This window comes from Xenopus tropicalis, chromosome 2 (genome assembly GCF_000004195.4).
Source record: "Xenopus tropicalis strain Nigerian chromosome 2, UCB_Xtro_10.0, whole genome shotgun sequence".
Lineage (NCBI taxonomy): Eukaryota > Metazoa > Chordata > Amphibia > Anura > Pipidae > Xenopus > Xenopus tropicalis.
The window spans coordinates 139984194-139996457 of NC_030678.2; positions in this window are offsets into that span (position 1 = coordinate 139984194).

The following is a 12264-nucleotide window of genomic DNA, read 5'->3' on the forward strand; positions in this document are numbered from 1 at the left end:
CGGCCACCGGCAGTTTAGGAAGTGGAAGGCGGAAGGAGGAAGTGCTGCGCTCCAGGTGCCCTGGGCTGGTGCTATTTTCTCCGAACAGGGGCACCAGCCCGGGGTACAAGGTAAGCGGTTAAAGTCACTTGGGGGTGCTTAACATTTTGGCACCCCCAAGTGACTTTGCCTTTCCTTCCCCTTTAACGCAAAAAAGCATGCGATAAAATTTATCGCACTTTAATGAACCGGTCCCATTGTATTATAAAACCTAGAATGAAATCTTAATAAATGTCTGTGATCTTTTACCTATTTATTTCATGTTAGCAAAGAATGTAAAATTCTAGAAAAAATGTGCAGGAGCCAATATGGAATATTTTTATCTTGGTCTAGATTTCTGAAACAGACCTAAGAGTTTTATGAACTTACCAAATGCCCGACACTATCAGAACAGTGTTCCTCCATATAAATATGTCATTAAGCAAAATTGTTGTTGAACATATGCTTTATCCACAGCAACTGACTTCCAGATGTCTTTCAGCACAATCACTGATATTTTAATGATGATCTCCATGCTGCACCATTAAATGGCACCTGATGGCATAGCAGCCAGAAGTGTGAAATAAGCAATAGAAGTGTAGGTCTGTATTTTTTTGGGTGGGATCCTGCATACAAAATGTGTTTATGGAATCTTTGGTTATGAGTTAAACCACCCTGTTTGGTAGAAGCACATGAATTACCTGAACAGACTATATGAAACAGATCAATAAGTGTTCAGGATGGCCAAGACTAGTCCTTAACATACCACACAGAGCATTCTCTAACTACACTTACACTGCGGAAGCACCAACTTGACTTGACAACATATACTGTAAATATAGAAAGGCAACAAGGCACTCATGTGAGCAGATGGCCTGAGCTACCATCAGAAAATGTTTTGTGGTGTCTCCCTTCTTCGATAAGCTGGTCTATCTGTAAGTGTATGACTCAACACCGTGCACTATAGAAGTTTCAATAAAAGGTTCACCTTCAAATAGCTTTCCAGGAAAGGAAAATATTGGTTAGAAGAAAGAAGGAAAGTCATTTTGGCATTTTACTGCCAATAGATTAGCCACATTAGTGCCACATAGAACACTATATTTATTCTGCAGAAAGCATTACCATACCTGAGTTAAGAGCCCTAGAAGTTCCCTCCCTTTGTTTAAGATAGCAGCTGCCATTTTAGCTTAGTCTCAGTACCTCCATGCTTCTGGTAGCATATATCACACATTCTGATGGGAGGGGGAGTGAATTCTTATGCATTCTTATGGGAGGGGGGAGCAGGAGAAAGGAGAGAGATGAGCAGGCTTGGGCCCCAGGAATGAAGGGTTTTGATAGACCTTCACTTTGATAGTGCAGCGTTTCTGTGAGTGCTTATGACCTAATGGACATTGTTCATGTCCTGCAGCACTGAGCAGTAAAAAAGTCATATAAAAGCACAATGCGACCCTGTCTGCTATGGGGACTAAGCAAATAAAAATGCATTTAATATCCAACCAGAGGTACCCTTTATTCATATGCAAGAGTGACTTACTCACTTTACATTAAAATGCAGTGTTGGCTCCTGTGTTTGATTCTGTGTGAAATGTGTATGTTCTTACTAACAATTCAATGGTTGCCCTCTATTCAATTGGCTTCTAATGAAAGTGACCCTAGTGCCCCAGTGTGTGCAGGTGTCTGTGTGCCCGTGACAGGGAAATTAGAAAGTAAGCTCCACTGGTGCTGTGACGAAGTTGATTAACTATATATTTTTTGTAATTTCCTATGTGATATATTAGCTTTGAGTAAGTAAAGCATATTATTCCTCCATTTATATCCAAGCCTACAATGGATTTTAACCTGCATTGACAGTAATAATTGTTTTATTGAACCCATAATGCAGAAATTATCATGTGAACAAGTTAATATCCTTGTGCGAAAATTATGAAGTATGGTAATAATTTGTACAGGGGCCACGGCTCCCCGGGCTTCACTTTTACCTACTCTCCCTTTCTGCCTTCTCCTCCTGTGAATATAAACGCAGCCTGTAAAGAGCAACAGATACAGGCACACCATCAATCTTCCTTTGTTTGGGCTTCAATTCACCAAGCGTTAGAGTAATTAAAAGTTAAACCATTAATCTTCAAGTTCTCTCTAGAGTCCCTCTGGTTGCTCCTGCCCCCTCCCGCCTGCTTAAATGCTTGGAATTAGGGATGGAGGAGGTCATGTTGGTGCATGAGATAATATAGTGCTACATGCAGCACTTCTCTATAACATAAAGCAATTTTTATAAAAAAAAAAATCCAATTCTGTACCATAATTCACTTGATATAAGATCATCTTCAGATATATAAGGTCATGTTTAGGAAAAACAGGTATTAAATTTGGTTTTACCCAAAATCCAGACTCTTTGCTACATAAAATATATACATTCCTATGGGTGTACAATGCGCATCCGCATCTGGGCACCATAAATTGCCAGGGTGAGAATCATGTGGGCATGCCATGGGTATTGTGTTGTTTATTTGTTATAAGGTCATTTGCATGTGGGTGCAGAGCTCTAAGGGAATCCTGAACTTTAGATTATAAGCTCTACAGGGCAGGGACCTCCTTCCTACTGTGTCTCATACCACATGGCACTTACTCCGTGTATTTATACATTTTTATTATATTTATTATAACACTTGTCCTCCCTGTGTGTAATTTTGTATATTGTAAGATTGTACAGCGCTGTGTACCCTTGTAGCACTTTATAAATAAAGTTATACATACTTTACAGATGCTCAGAAGCAGTTGGTAAGTAAAAGGCTTTCCTTTATAGGTGGATTTGAGCTTTATTTACAAAGCCTGGGGCAAGTGTATAATGCAAAAAACAGCTGCTAAATGTTTTACAGCTCTAAATACAGAGTGAGTGGGAGGTGGGCGGAACAGGGAAGCCCATATTCAATAGAATGAAGACAAGCACGCCAACCTTTCAAAGGGGATTATATCCTTTTAATTACAATATTAATACTTTTATTACATTTTATTGTGCAAACAGTGTGTGACATGCACAACATGTGACAGGGATTCTCGTTCCCTTCTCCAGATGCAGGGGTGTCTCCTAGAATGCTAGGGAATGCAGGGGGACTATGGAGCACTTATATGCCTTAAGCACCATAGGGGAACTGATTATTTCCAATATACACCAATACAAAGCTGCCTGGGCTTTTGCTTAACACATGTCTCCTCTATAACAAATTACAAAAAAGGCTTGAATGAACGCCTGTTGCTGGATGAAAAAAAAAAACATAAGCTCATATGGCTAACCACAATAAAACGATCCTAAGGAAAGAGGAAAATGTATTATCTGTATTATGATACTACCTACAATTGCACTGCTATTTAATGCACACATAAAACATGATTTGCAGAAATGAATTCATTCTGTGTAGCTGGTCCTATGCTATTGTTTGATTATTCCCTTGCTCAAATTTTAATAATCCAGCTGCTGCAAAGGCAAACGGATATAGTCACTTTCTCTGGTGCCATAATGATGCACATTTCATTTTATTCCAGTCTAATCACAGAATCCTAGCCCTCTGCGTAGCAATAAATTGAGCATGAACAGCGGCCCTTTTTCAATTCTCTTTTTTATTTTACAATCCCTCCAGCTGGGGTAAAGGTAAGAAAAAGTAGATAAAGGTATGCTATCATTATATGTAGCGATTGAAATGGTAATGGTTGATAGCCAAGTAATCAGTTTCTTAAAGGGGAACTCCACCCAAACACAACTTGAGCTTTTTTGAAAAGTAATCATAATGTCAAGCAACTTTGTAATATACATCAATTTCATGATTTTTAATGTAATAATATGGTTTGGAACAGTTCCCTAAGCCTCGCCCCCTGTTCCCCTGCTGATCTGGCTGGCTACTTTGAGACTCAAATAAAATGTAACAATAGTCGACTCTCCCCAGTCTGCCTTCAGCCTGCATCCTCCCAATCCCACAATTCCCTGCACACATGATGTCAATAAGGACAGGAACATCACAGTGCAATGTGTTGTGCAATGTAGTTCTTCATGCTGTTTGTAAGCTGTGGCAAAATTGTTACAGTTTGTAACTTCTCCCCTGACAAGATTTCAAATGATGTAGAAAGAGAAGGTATGGTTTGCTGCTGGTATATAAAATGGTATCAATTCATACTTTTTCAGATTACAGTGATAAAACTTTCCAGTTATATCTACTGCATATCCCCCCCCCCCCCCCATATGTTTTTTGGGGTAACCATTGGGCTCCAGGGCCTGACACAGGAGACTGAGGGGATTCCAAAGGGCAGACTACTTTTTGTACGAGACTGGACAAGGGTCATATAACTGATAGGCCTCTGAATACCAGCGAATGTGTCAGCAGAAAGGTTTGTTTGTTTTGTCTTCCTTCTGAAGATCGTCTATAAACCCATATATATTGTATTGGGTTAAAGAATAAAAACATTTAAACAAATTATGAAATGCTTCAGATGGGCTTCAGTTAAAGGAAAGGGATATATTTTTTTAGACAAGTAAGCAAAGGGGGGGTTTATGCACCCAGTGTAAGAGTTAGCGGTGCCCAGCCAAGTCAAGTCTCCAGGAAACAGCAAGTTTTCTTCATTAAACAGTTGTGCTTATTCCCTATTTTAACAAAAAGCATGATAAGAAAACAGAACTCACTATTGTTTGTATCACCTGATTGCCTAGTGTGAAAATGAAAGGGAACGTTAACCTTTGTAAAAGCTCAAGGAAATAAATAGTTTTGCCTATCGTTGCCTGCGCCTCCTATGTCGGATTATTCAGCGCTGTGACAGGGAGTCCCGCTGGCCGCCAGGCAGAGAGGAGCTACACATCTCTTCATCATTTCCTTTTCAGATTGAAAATGCTGCATTTCTGTTAAAAAAAAAACTACTTTTACAAAGATGAACATCCCCTTTAATAAATCAATTAAAAACAAAAATGTAATGTTGGTGCCATGCATTCCCACATGTGTTTTATATCAATATGAAATAAATATGTATTTTTAGGAATATGTTGAACGAGGCCACACATTTTTCAGTGCCCGAGAAAGGGTTAATGAGTATAATGTTTCCTGTTACATGGAACCGTATGCAAGGCTCTGTGAAACATAGAAGGTGTTAATGACTGGTGTGCAGATTGTGATGACATGGAAAGTCTGTGACTGTGCGAGGTGGCTAATTACTCCCTGCGCTGCACTGACACAGGCATAGCACATTGTGGGGCTGCTTTCTGTTCTCCTGCTGAGTGCCACTTACCTGCTGCTCGGCACAACATGCTGAATCTTTGCAAAGAAGGGCCTGGTACCTATCCAAGCAGCTCAGTAACAGAGAACACAAAAAGGCATGATTTATTATAGTTTCCCCCTAAAAGCAGCAATATAAAGATGCATAGATTGGGTATGGTAGGTGTGTATTTCTTTTATTTGAGCAAACATATAACTGAGACCCTATCACAACCCACTGTTTTTCTTTAGCTGAATATTTCCCCTTATCATCAGCGTTTCCATACATGGGATATTATTTCAATTATCCAAAAAATACATATTTCTACAATACATTGTATTTTTATAACTTTTTTTTATTTTAGTTCTACAATAACTTTTTTTTTTTAAATTGGAGTAAGGAAACTCTTTGGAAAAAAATACCTAAAAGCGCTTTTGTTTGCCACACTGTTATCCATAGCATACCCTTTATTATTTTCCAATTCTGTAATTTGACACATTGACATAAAAATAAAGTTTTCAAAGTATTGCTGCCTAAAATCAATGTGGAATGTGTAGTAGTGATGGAAAAATGGATTTATCAAAGTCTTTTGTACATAGGAAAAAGTTTTTAAATCACAGATCACTTCTGGCTGCCTCTGCCAACTTTCTAACAGGGAGAGGAAAATTCTGGAGGTGCCCCACTAATTCCAACTCCTATAACAGATCCTATCTGAAAACCTTTGCCCGCCTAACTGCAGGATTTAAAGCCCCTAACAGGATTCCTTAAGAATCGCTACCTAATACCCAATGTAACCTGGGTCTGTCCTGCAAACAAATGTTGGCATGTATCAATTAGGCTTATGTACTGATAATGTAATCAAACAATTCAAGTACTGCAAATACAACCAACTTACCTAATGGTAACAGTTCATTTTTCCTTTGGAAAACATTTTTAAGCAGAACCATTTAAAATTTGGCATGATTGTTAGGTGCGGAATATTTGTCTCTAAATTTGAGTTAAACGGCTTAAAAGTGACATTCACTGAGCTTTTGAATATTCCAATAATGAACATAAATCCTCCTTTATTTCTGACTGCTGCTTAGCCCAATTTCTCACAATGCAGAGCAATGCATGTACTATTTCTGATCATAAAACCACCTGTAATTTCACCTTCCCATTGACTCAAATGAATTTTGTGAATTTCTTCAAATGTGGAGGGTTTTGCCAGCTATTATAAGTGAAGTGTCGCGAGTTTGGTCATCTCTACTCAGAGAGAGCACATTTTTTTCCCTTGATACAGATTACATGAATCTGTTCTAGAATTTCACAATGCTCTGTTTTGCCAGGAAAAAAATGATTTTTTTTTTTGTGGGGAAAGAACTCAAGAAATAAAGGCCAATTGGATTTTTATGCATTTGGTGTAAGAAAAAACCTTGAGGAAAAAATGTATGTTGGCACAAAAATGTAGCTATTGACTCCAATGTATCTGAAGAAATATAGTCATTTTGCCTGTTTGGTAATTTTTATTGCTCATCACTATTAAGGATTCCAGCTGGAATGGCCATTATATATTTCATCTTATATAAAAGGAAGCATAAGAAAGATCGCTGCATTCAGGACATACAACTATAGATCATGTGAAGCACGTAGAGGTATGAGACCCATTATCCAGAATACTTGGGACCTGGGGCATTCTGGATAATGGATCTTTCTGTAATTTTGATCTTCATACCTTAAGTCTACTAAAAAATGATTTAAACATTAACCCAATAGGATTATTTTACCTGCAGTAAGGATTCATTATATCTTAGAATCAATCACAAAATACTGTTTTATAATTACAGAGAAAAACAAAATCACTATTAAAAATTTGAATTATTTGATTAAAATAGAATTTATGGGAGATGGCCTTCCCATAATTCAGAGCTCCCTGGATAACAGGTTACCATATAACAGATCCTATACCTGTATAATAGGAAGGCATGACTTCTGGTGAGGATTGAAAATAACACCGGGAATTTTAGTATCATTTTACTGGAAGATTTAACCCTGTATAACTAAGATGGATGTGTGAATGAAGGTGAACTTTAAATTAACACTAAGGGGCTGACTTACTAATACTCAAAACTATTTTCACATTGTGAATTCCCTCAAAAATGTTGTTTTTCTTAAAAACAATTTCTTGTCCATCATATTCAGGATGATTTCCCGCCCTTCCCTCCATATAGAATACAGTTGTGATTATTATGGAAATACAAGCCAATTACTCTTAGGTTTGCCTTATATTCTGTAGGGTGAAGTAGCCCTAATATTGGCATTTACAATAGTAGATATAAAGTATATATACTCCTGGATCTGACTTTAGTTACAATATCTATAGTATTAAAATCTGCTTAACTCTGGGAAAATACCTGTGTTCTGATCCATTAGATTTAAATTGATATAACAGATCCTGATATTAGGAACATGTTGTTCTCTCTTCTGAGCAATGTATATCCTTTATCAATTCTGCCTCAGGTAAAGGGGGTTGAGCGCCGACTAGATTCCCGGGAGAGAGCTGTGAATGGAAGTTAATAGGGATGTCTTGTAGCATTAAGATGTTGATGATTGTGCAGTGAGGTTGTCAAGACGAGGCAACTGTAAGTCCAACAGGGACAATTAAAAGGTTTAACAACAAAAGAAACACTAATGATTTCACAAGTCGTTGGCGTTACAGCTCTAACATCATTGCCATGATAACATCTACATAAGCCTGGTGTAATCTGTACATGTGTGTATCACTTACTTTGTGCATTGAACTTGCTTATATTGCATTGTATTTATCAACCAGTTATTTTCATGTGTTTTTATTTTTTTTAAAAATTATTTAAACTCTACCCACGCTCACAAAATGTTTGTCTTTCTATACATTTAAATGCTGTTCCCTTGTATACACAATTTGCAATTATAAGTATATAAATATAAAAAATATATCTCCTTGATGCCTTATTAGCTTATTACATAGAAATTGTATATGAAAGAACTAATGATTAGTTATTCTTTTTATTTCTTTAAATATAAATATGTAAAGAAATAATATAACATTCTTATTTCTATGCATAGAATAGTAAATCCCAAAAGAACAGGTTCTGTTTGATTACCATGTGTGATACACATCGAGCATGAACAGCCAGTTTTATTCCTTTATATTTCCCAAGCAACCATAAATCAGTATAATAATGGGTTATAACCCATATGTTTATTGTAACATATGTTAAGCTGGCACCTAATGTTGGCTGTTGTATTTATAAGACAGGTTGATGGATTGTAGTTTAAATACTTTTTTGTATCAAGGATTATTTTTTACTGATTGTTGTGTGAATATTATTGAATTTTTTTCTTATTATTTCAATTTACAACATTGTCCTTTAGGTGTATCATTTTGTATCATAGAAACGCAGCTGCAAAGACACACACAGCGATTAGTTGGCAAGATTTTCCAGCCATAAGGCTGATGCCAGAAGAGGCGTAGGACGGATATTTTCGGCAAGCGGAAAAGCTTTCTGAAAATTCCGCCCTACGCCTCCTACATGTGCCTGCGCCCAAATGAATGGGATACGCTCGGGTGCAGGCACATGTAGCCAATATACGCATGAAAATGCAAGACTTTGCATTATATCGTGTTTTCATGCGTATATCAGCTACATGTGCCTGCACCCAAGCGTATCTCATTCATTCGGGCACAGGCACATGTAGGAGGCGTAGGGTGGAACTTTCAGAAAGCTTTCCGCTTGCCGAAAATATATGCCTCGTCTGGAATTAGCCTTTGTTAGAATACAAAGAGCAGACTTGCTGCGTGTTTAAATCACCCCAACTTTTTAAAGAGTCATGGGTACTAATCGCTGCATGTGTCTTTGCCCTAGGACTGGGGTCAATTTTACATTCTTGAATTTTGCTACCTGAAGAAGGGCTGTTTCCTGAAAATCTATTCTATTTTAGCTAATAAATGCTTCTGAACACTTTCACTTAGGGGCACATGTATCAAAATATGAGTTTAGAGCTTAATACATAAAAACTCATTCTGTTCATTCCTGTGGGCTTTTTAGAAGTGTATTTATCAAATGGTGAGCTGCTGATTGCCTCATGAGTCAGTAGTGTATCCACATCTATGTAATCTGTGAAGGAGGATATTAAAGAGATACTGACACCAGACATCAAACCTTTTTTTACATCTATCATAACATTGTCTTTGCATGAGCTTTATAATTTTGCCATAAAAGTATTTCCAGAGGTTTGTGGTATTCAGATTTATTCAAATGTGTGCGTGCGTTACTTTTCACTTTCTGAAATTTCAAAACCTTTGATACTTTCCAAGTTATTCCTAATTATCTCTTGAGTACAGTATGAGGCTTCATCTTCACAAAGGAGAAGCTTCTCCATTAAATACTTCACATACTGTATATTAATTCTGTGGGCAATTCCTTGTTGCCTGGGGTTAGCTCATTTGAGAGGGACACAAACATCTTGGTTTTATATTTAACCCTTTAAGTGCCAAGGGACGTAGATTCTACGTCCCAGGTACCAAGGGACCAAAGTGCCATGGGACGTAGAATCTACGTCCAATGGCACTGTCGGCTTTACAAGCGCTGCGCTCGCTTTTAAAGCAGCGCAGCGCTTGTAAAGCCTGCACAACCCCCTAGGCAACGAGCGAATGAAGACATACTCACGGATCCGGTCCCCGAGCCGCACCGATCCGGTCCCTCAGCCAATGACAGCAGTGGACACGCATTGATGACGTGTCCACTGCTGTCCCTTTAAATGTCGCCGCCCCCGCGTCGCCTCTTCACTCCTGCTGAGCACATGTGACTGCTGGAGCCCCCCTGCTGCCTTCCTGCTGCCTTCCTGCTGGATTGGTCGCCCTGATTGCCTGCCTGCATTGTGTGAGCTGAACTACAACTCTCTAACCACTGTTTATTTTGCTTATTTCTATCTCAACTGTCTAAAAATTTTTTTTTTTTTTTTTTTCCATTTCTTCTTCTATCTTTGTCATTATTACACTTTTACACACATACACACTTATTTACAACTTTCCCAAGCACACACAGACACTTACACACACACTTACACTTAGAAAAAAAAAAAAAAAAAAAAAAAAAAAATCTTTCTTTCTTTTCTTTTCTTTCTTTCTTTGCTTTCTTTGGCAGTCTTTTTTTTACTAAAACTTTATTTCTGATCTTGCTCTATAATTATCTGATTTATTTGGTTGCATTTTAGTGTTTTTTTGGCATTTTCATAATTGATTTCTGTTTTTGAATTATTCTATTGCACTGTAACTTTTTTATTGCTATTGGGTGCTGAATTTGCAGTGACGTTGGTGGATCCAGGGCTCTGGCCACTGATTTCATTGCAATAATTGTTCTTCTGTTGGTTTGAGTGGTTTTATTTGAATTTACTGATTTTATGGTGTTTTATCTTTGCATTGTTCTTTATTGTGTATTTAGTGCCCCTAAAAGGTTGCTTTTGCAGTGACGTTGGTGGATCCAGGGCTCTGGCCACTGATTTCATTGCAATTATTGTTCTTCTGTTGGTTTGAGTGGTTTTATTTGAATTTACTGATTTTATGGTGTTTTATCTTTGCATTGTTCTTTATTGTGTATTTAGTGCCCCTAAAAGGTTGCTTTTGCAGTGACGTTGGTGGATCCAGGGCTCTGACCACCGATTTCATTGCAATTATTGTTCTTTTGTAGGTTTGGGTGGTTTTATTTGAATTTACTGATTTTATGGTGTTTTATCTTTGCATTGTTCTTTATTGTGTATTTAGTGCCCCTAAAAGGTTGCTTTTGCAGTGACATTGGTGGATCCAGGGCTCTGACCACCGATTTCATTGCAATTATTGTTCTTTTGTTGGTTTGGGTGGTTTTATTTGAATTTACTGATTTTATGGTGTTTTATCTTTGCATTGTTCTTTATTGTGTATTTAGTGCCCCTAAAAGGTTGCTTTTGCAGTGACATTGGTGGATCCAGGGCTCTGACCACTGATTTCATTGCAATTATTGTTCTTTTGTAGGTTTGGGTGGTTTTATTTGAATTTACTGATTTTATGGTGTTTTATCTTTGCATTGTTCTTTATTGTGTATTTAGTGCCCCTAAAAGGTTGCTTTTGCAGTGACATTGGTGGATCCAGGGCTCTGACCACCGATTTCATTGTAATTATTGTTCTTTGATTGCTTTTAGTGGTTTTATTCCATTTGGTTTCAGTTGTTCTAGAAAGATCCAGAGGTGCTAAGTTCAGATTGTTCTAGTAGTTTCTATTGCCAAAGGTTAACTCCTGGTCATCCTTGCTGGCTTGAGTTTATCAAAAGGTTACAGTGAGGTTTTTTTTTCTAGCTTCTCCTATTACAAGTGCTGTCTTGCTTGCTGCTTTTTTTTTTTTTTTTTTTTTTTTTTGCTTGCTTGTTTTCACTTTGCCTGCTGATTGCTAGATTTGCAGTTGTCGGTATATTTCTGGCACAATGGCCAAACGGTTTTACAGCACCGAGGAAGCTGCTAGGTATTGCATGGACTCCAGCTCAGAAGAATTTAGCGATTCTGGGTCTGAGTATGTTCCATCTGACCACTCTACTGAGGAATCAGAGATAGACGATAGTGACACGGTTAGCGCAGAGGTTAGTAGTGGTGGCACGCTTACTGCTGAAGAGGCAGAGGCTGGTGGTAGTGCCCAAGATGTACCCATGGAAGTAGAAGAGGGTGAGGGTAGCACTGATGCAGCAGTTGGAGAGCCTGCGTGGGGGCCTCCCTGTAATTATGTCCCTGAAATTCCCCCTTTCACTGCAGTCCCTGGCCTCAGTGTGGACACCACTAATTTTGAAATTATAGATTTTTTTAATCTCTATATTACAGAGGCCATCCTACAGGACATGGTCCGTTACACAAATTTGTATGCTGAGCAGTATCTTGCCAGCAACCCTTTACCGGGTTTTTCAAGAGCCCAGGCATGGTATCCCACAAATATAAACGAAATAAAAAGATTCCTGGCTCTTACATTGGCAATGGGAC